Source organism: Pinus tabuliformis, chromosome J, assembly GCF_031772625.1.
Source record: "Pinus tabuliformis cultivar Carrire ecotype Pingquan chromosome J, CPIR1, whole genome shotgun sequence".
NCBI classification, from domain to species: domain Eukaryota; kingdom Viridiplantae; phylum Streptophyta; class Pinopsida; order Pinales; family Pinaceae; genus Pinus; species Pinus tabuliformis.
The window spans coordinates 375,869,814-375,878,023 of NC_142295.1; the positions used below are offsets into that span (position 1 = coordinate 375,869,814).

At 33.4% G+C, this 8,210-nt stretch overlaps 1 pseudogene across 1 annotated transcript; it reads right to left on the reverse strand.

Moving 5' to 3' along the window:
- Positions 1 to 398: 398 nt before the first annotated feature.
- On the reverse strand, positions 399 to 3,752 carry LOC149227301 (putative pentatricopeptide repeat-containing protein At3g23330 pseudogene; annotated as a pseudogene). The gene is made up of 2 exons (XR_016247773.1): positions 2,987 to 3,752; positions 399 to 2,796 (listed from the first exon to the last, which is right to left on the reverse strand). The product of XR_016247773.1 is annotated as a putative pentatricopeptide repeat-containing protein At3g23330 pseudogene (transcript).
- Positions 3,753 to 8,210: the final 4,458 nt, after the last annotated feature.

The window sequence follows — 8,210 nt, forward strand, 5'->3', positions numbered from 1 at the left end:
CAGTTTAGCAGCAAGAAGTGAGTTAGTTTGTTTTTTTCATGCAGCAGATTTCAGTTAAGAATTAACGAAAACATAGTAAGAGGTTTTGACAGTCCCTCAACTGAGCTTCAGTTATATATTTTCTTCAGTGTGTATTAACAGATTCTGGCATTAATAGATTTGCAGTTTTGGGTAGCTTTCAGTTTTCAGCTATCTAGGGTTTTTGGAAATCTTTTAGTGCAGAGTCTGTTCATCACAGTCTAGAAAATCCAACAAGGACTGGCAGCTGGGGAACATGTTTTAGGGACAGCTAGAAGTTTGCCCCAAAATTCCAGGTAAAGGAAAAAATATTTTAAAAGAAAATACAAATACCAGCAAAAAATCGAATGAACATTCAAAACTCCAAAAGCAAAACTATCTAGGGAATTTAAAAATTTGATACACCATAAATATCATTCATTATTCCATAAATAATATTTCTAAAAACCAAAAGAAAACAGAGTTTATTAAGTAAAACTAAGTACGCAGTCAGAAATGACAAACTGCCCATAATGGTATATTGCCCAAACTGGCTGGCTGTCCATTTTAAATATCCACTGCAAAACTTTGAAATTTTGAACCTCCAACACAGCAGTCTCCAAAGCCTGAAAGTGACTGCTATGGACACTCCAAAAACCAAATAATAGTGCAGATCGTTTGTTGGTTCTTTTATGTGCTTCTCAGACCAACTACAACTCTCTTCTTGCCTCCAAAACAAATCAAATGGTTGAAAAAAAATGGTGAGGGTGGGGGTGCATTTCTCTAATGTTAGCCTTTGGGCAAGGGACTCTCATTTTTTTTTGTTTTCTTTCCTTTCTTGCCATGCTGTCCCGGCAAGGGCTCACCCTTGGCTGAGTAGGCACCAAAACAGGCCTGTTACAAGTCTGTTGCGTTCCAACAGGCTGGGGGTTACCAGGAATACGTGAGACATCTCCGTTTCTGGCCAGGGAACATCCCCAACATCCACGAGGTCAACCAAATGGAGGTGTTCCTGCCTGTTCCCAAGTACCCTGGGATGCATGCGCCTCAGAGACTGGTTCCCTTGCTACATAGTCTATAGATATAAACATTATGTATGAACCATAGAGTCGACTTGGTCTAAGCATGTCTTCAGATCTATCCAATGAAATGGGATATTGGAGTCCGCTCAGCTCAAGTCAGGCCCATTTAGAGAATTTTCAACCTCACCCAGAAAAAAGGAAAGATTCCTGACTTGAACTAGAATCCTTTAATGTTTATTCACATTGTAACTTCAGTTCTCTTGATTTTGGTATCCTTGCATATTTAACATTTCTGAATGCATTCTGAGTTGTCAGTGCATTAGAAATGTCCAGTGGTATTTTTCGGAAATAGGACTAGGTAGATGTTGAGCTTTTTTCATGCCACTGCCAGAGCACGCTAGATTTTGGCAGCGCAGTGCATCCCAGAGAGAGTATTCTAACTTGAAACTTTCCAAATTCTATATTAATTCCCGTGGTTCTTGAATACAATAAAGTTCTGTTCATTATTGTGGTTCTTAGATATCATACAACACAAACTGAAAGTCAGGGACATATCCTGCTGCCTTCATCTTTGGGAACAGGTTCTCCAACATAGCATGGATTTTATTCAATTGTGGATGTGATTTGTCTCCTACAAGAAATATATGAACCCTGTTCTTTACCACAATCCAGCTGTATCCTGGAACTTTTTTTAGTCCTCTATCTTTCATCATTGTTCTCATTTTTGTTACCCCATCCCACCTACCAGCAGCAGCATAAATGTTTGATAGCAATACACAGTTTCCTGCACTTTCAGGCTCTAATTCAAGAAGCTGATCAAATGCATTTTCTCCCAACTTTAAATTGCCATAAACTCTACAAGCACCAAGCAAGGCTCCCCAAACACTAGCAGTAGGTTCTACTGGCATCTTTTTGATAAACTCTTGAGCTTCATTCAGTTGCCCAGCTCGACCAAGAAGGTCAACCATGCATGCATAGTGCTCTGTCATAGGCAATATGCCATATTTTTCACTCATTTGATTGAAGTATAGCCAGCCTTCATCCACCAGGCCTCCATGACTGCAAGCAGAAAGAACACCAATCAAGGTTATGTAATCCGGTTCAACGCTCGCTTGTTGCATTTGGTAAAACAGTGACAATGCATCTTCACCCGGCCCATGCATTCCATATCCTGCAATCATTGCACTCCATGACACCACATCCCTATCGCTAAGTCTATCAAACACCTCTCGGGCAACATCTAGACTCCCACATTTAGCATACATATCTATAAGTGCATTTTGCGCAGAAACATCCAGTTCAAACCCCTTCCTAAAGACATATTGATGCATCTCTTTGCCTTGCAGGAGAGCTGCCAGGTTGGCACAGGCAGGCAAAATACTCACTATGGTTACCCGATTAGGTTTCACACCTTCCACCTGCATTTGACGAAAGAATTCCAAGGCTTGATTAGGATACCCATGCTGAGCATATCCTGCAATGAGTGCAGTCCATGATACTACATTTCTGTCAGACATTTTGTCAAATACTTGGAATGCAAATCCCATGTTTTTACAATTGGCATACATGTCGATTAGAGAAGTGCCCACAAAAACATCCCTATCAAACCCCCTTCGAACTGCCAAGCTGTGAATCTCCTTGCCATGCTGCAAATTTTCTAAGAAGGAACAGACAGGAAGAATAGTTGCCACAGTTATCGGGTCAGAACCGATGCCTTCCACCAGCATCTGCCGAAAGAGATCTAATGCCGTCACCCAACACCCAGTTTGAGCATACCCTGCAATCATAGTATTCCAAGATGATGCATTTTTATAAGATATTTTGTCAAACACTTGGCGTGCAACCTCTATAATCCCATACTTGCCATACATAGCAACAAGGGCACATCCCACAATAATATCTGACTCAAAACCATATCTAATTATGTGATCATGGATTTCTCTACCCTGCGATAGACTAGCACATACCTTGAGAGCGGAAGGAAAGGTGAAATTGTTGGGTGGTATGCCTGAGCGCCGCATTTCACAATAAAGCCTGATAGCCTGTTCGCACAGATTGTTTTTCGCATACCCACTAATCATGGCGTTCCACAAGAAAACATTTCGTTCACATATTTTGTCGAATACTTTGCGTGAATCCATCAGATGTTGGCAAACACCATACATACTGATAAGAGTGGTTGCCAAACAAATGTTTTCCTCAAGTCCACTCATTAGTATGTGAGCGTGGACTTCCTTGCCCTCTGCGAGGGCCTTCATGTTGGTACATGCCTGCAATATGGAAGAATATGTACGGAAGTCCAGGTAAACTCCTCGGAAATCCATGTCACGCAAAACAGCCAATGTTTCCTTCAGTCGTCCATCTTTGCAGAGAGTGTCAATATGTGTGGAAATGAAAGAATTGCAGTTATAGGGTTGGGATTCCAGCATTGTTCGTGTGAGAGTAACAGAAAAATGATGAATAAACGTGCGTAAAAAGCCGATCTTGCTGATATGGGATGGCAGTAATGTCGTTGCTGTCAATACCATGGCTCGGGTTTAACATGGCATTAGAGCAATGAAAAAAAAAATGTCGTTTACAGGTGATCCGTTTTTGAACCTAAGAACAAAACCATTGAGTGTGCTGGATGGGTTTCAACGATTTATCTTTGGATTTTTCCACATATCATCACTGCAGTCCAACAGCAATCTGTGTTTTTTATAAATTGCATCCTTTTAATGAAGAAATATATTTAAATTTTTTGGAAATCCTTTCAGCATAACAAATTATATAACTTAACTTTACACTTTTAATCAAATTTGAAACAAAATTGATGGAAAAAATCCCAAACTATATAAGTTAAGAATATGCAATTAAGTATATTTTTGGTTGAAGTATTTTTTCGTTGAAATTTTTCATTGGTTCAAATTCGAAGGGAGCATAGTCTACATATTTTCTAAAATAAAATAACTAGTAATCCTTTTAAAAGGAGTAAAGAGAGGTTGATAAAAATTTTAAATTATTTTTTTTTGAATTTTATAATTATTAATAATAATAATATTTTTTTTAATTAATAGAATTTCTAAATAACTCCATGGTATGTTATCTTTCTTTTGAGAATGAAATTTATGTGACATCTCATGCATATAATTGCCTCCAAAACAGTGCACAAAGCTCTGGAACTTGCTTAGAATTTACTCATTTGTATCTGAACAAGTACAAATAATATTGAATTTTCCAAAAATATGTAACATCCAAAAAAATAGTGAAAAGTCCCGAAATTGTCTCAATTATGTTTGTAATTCCAATTGAATTTTCCAAAAATTTGTAACATCCAAGAAAATAGTGAAAAATCCCCAAATTGTCCCAACTATGTTTGTGAAATAAGCTTAAAAAAATATCAACAAACCAAATTTATTTGGTTTATCAAAACAAAATATAATCCCCAAAACTAACCAAAATTCATTTGGTTTATCAAAACAAAATATATTCCCCAAAACTAGAAAACGTTAATTCTACCCCTTTTTCAAAAATTGCCAACAACTATAATATAAAATCAATTATCCAAATTTAAAATCATATCCACAGAATTTCTGACATAGAAATAAGAAAAATTCAGTTGCTCTTCAAAAATATTAATCTAGGTGAGAAACGCCATGAAAGTTGTGGATAATGTTATATCGGATGATACGAGAGGGTTTGAAATCTTTTCGAGATTTGATAATCGACCAATCATTTCACATACACACACCAAACACTAACATCTATCACAAACATTATTATCCCTGCAGTCGCAAGGTATTACGCATTCAAAAATGCGTTGATCTAACATTATTCTCAGCTGACCAAAAATTAAACTAAAATTTTATAAAGTAGACATTAAGGAAGTTAAATAAATTATTTTTTTAATTTCTAAATTTTATTTTTTTAAATTTTGATTGGCCCAAAAAATTAGAGTCTTATTAGGCAATCATTATTTAGGCAGTCGGATGGTATGTCATACTCTTGTCACATGTACGCTATGCTCTTAGAAACTAGGCCAATGGCATCAAAAATTAAATTGAAAAGACGTTGTAGTGAAAACATTAGTTTCAACTTTGCTGAAAGCACACAAGATGAAATCATGATCGGGATTTTAGTTCAATGGAATATATGCAACATCTTTAATGTAGCATTAATACTCCTGCAACGTTTTTAATGCAGCATTAATTCTTTTTCAATGTTTAATACTCCTTTAGGGATAGAGTATGAGGGTAGCATTAATACTTCTTTGGCATTAATATATTCTTTATAACATATGAGGGCAACTTTGTTTACAATGCATTCTTTCAATGACGTTTTTAACGGTGCATATCCAACATTCATAATGTATTGGCCAATGGTTAATGTTCAATAGTTAATAGGGCGACATTCATTTAATGGTGGTTTCATTCTAATGGCAATGTGATGTAAAGAAGAGAAAGTTAGATACTATTAATCTGTTAATATCCAAATATATATTATGGAGAGCGTTACAACATGGAGAGCATATTAACATTTCCAACATAATTATATAATTCATTGCCAATACTATAATTCATTGAAGCGTTGGTTATCATTGGAGATGTGAAAGCATTCTTTTCAACTTTGCTGAGAGCAGGGGAGATGAAATCATGGTTAGGATTTCAGTTCGATGGAATATATTTTTGCCATCCTGCAAAATCTAGATTTTATGCATTTTTTGATTATTATTAAATTTTCAAAAATTCTAAATAATTAAATGTTTGTTTGCATCATTGTTATTGACTTTCTGTCTCTCTAGATTTATCCAAATGCAGGTGGATTCAAGCTCCGTGTGGACCAATTTTTTGAGCTTTGATATTTTATCGAGGCCTGGTAATTTAGCTATTTTTATCTCTCCATCACAAGATTATCAATGTGCATGAGAGAGACAATTAAACTTCTTACCATTAAATTTTTTTTATGACATTGATGATGAATGAAGGCTAATCCTAACCTTTAATTTCTTATAATTTGACCATCAATATAAATAAATGTTATTGTTTATTATTGAAAAAAAAACTTTAAAAAAGTAGTACATACTCTAATGTAATATTACATTAGATTACATCCAAACAAACAAGACGGCATATATACATTTAAATTATCTTTTAATTGAATTTCTTTAAACTTTAAAAACAACAATTATAACTATTATATTAAAATTAATGTTATGATCATATTTATTTTGTTTGAAATAGTTTTTGAATAATATGTTAACACTATAAATTTTTGAAAAAATATTTACATTATATATTTGTATTACTCGAAATTGATACCGCTCATTAATTTGTGTGTATTCAATTGAACATGGATAACAGTGAATGCTCGTCTGATTTTTAACTTAACCGGTGACTATTGTGCGATGAATGATCCCATTTCAAATCTGCAGAAATGATGAATGGTACATAAATAGAAAGGTACATATAGAATCAGGTTTAGGTGGGATTAGCTAGGTTTATTATCCTTTATCTTTGCATTAGTATTACACAAATGCTGGCCATTATTTCAGACTTTCCATAATAACTACCTAGGTATAGAAAAAACATTTATTTTGTTAATTTCAAAGTTCAATAATCAAACCAAGCTGCCAGGGAACGCTAGCTATGCGGCCTTGTTTGTGTTTGGTTGACTTTCCATAATAACTACCTAGGTATAGAAAAAACATTTATTTTGTTAATTTCAAAGTTCAATAATCAAACCAAGCCGCAAGGAATGCTAGCTATGCGGTCTTGTTTGTGTTTGGTTTATTTACAAAATCACTAAGAGAGAAAATTTAAAAACGGACATCAATCTGATTTGAGTATGTTCACAAATAGGTACATATAAAAATCTAATCTCTCTCACCAAACTAATTTGGGTTTTGGGTTTTGTTCATAGAGAGTCAAAGTGATATGTCACCTTATTTGTGTTTGTTTTATTTACAAAAACAAAGAGACCAAAAATTTAATCTCAGCCATCAACCTTGTTTCGGTATGGTTCACATATACATATAAAAGTCTAATCTCTCTCACCAAACTGTGCACGATCAACGTTGGTCAGCCAAGTGTCATTGTGAAGATTGTTTCTCTGAAGGTAATTACACATGTCACGCAGACAGTGGCAGTTTTGGGCGTAAAATTGTGACGACTGTGCACAGATGTCAAGCTGACATGAAAAGTGTATACAAATTTTGGAGGTGAACCTATTCAAAAGAAGGCTTATCATCCTAATTAGTTAAAATGTTGGGAAAAGGGGTTTTTATTTTTTTCCTTTAAAAAAAAAATTGATATATCAATTTAAATAAATGTAAATATTTTACTTTATTTTTGGTAATTTTAATTGAAATAAGATTATATAATTATTAGTAAAATTGTAATTTTTCATTATTCAAATTTTATTTTTAAATATATAAAAAATTTAATATCTTATAAAATTTTACTATATTCAAATTATGTAATTTAAAACTATTAATATGTACAATTTTAGTAAATAAATTTAATTTCTAAATAAATTTTAAATAATTAGGGTTGTCTCAACTAGTGGGTAGAATGGTTGTTATTTCCCCCACACAAATTCAATTCCCTATGAGTGACATGATAGTGAGAAATATTGTTGTAATGATTATGTTTCCCTTATTCTCAATCATTATATCAATAATAAAATTCATTTTCTCATAAAAAAAAATTATATAATTTTTTATTTTATAAAAAAAATAAAATTATATTTATTGTGCGAAGAGGCGATCTCCAACTCACTATGGTAGAGATGTTTTAATGTAATATAATGTCGAACCAGACTAGAATCATTTTAACTCCAAATCTACCAAGCATCGAAAACAATCAAATCTCTTTACATCTCAAAAAAAAATATTTCTCACTACCCATGAATGAAAAATTAAAATGAATCTAAACTAATACTAATAAATATCACTATTATACCTAATACAAATAATATATTATTCTAATTTAAAAATTAAAATGAAAATTGGTATTACTAAGAATAACGACTATAATAAATCATGTCCTCAATAATATGTTACCCTCATTAAGACACAAACATAAAAAATGCCCCAAATATATGTTACTCTCATTAAGACACTAACATAAAAATTGCCCAAAAAATATTGTGTGTGAAGTTACTTATAAACATCTTCTTACATTGTATAATGATGGCTATAACAAATTATGTTCA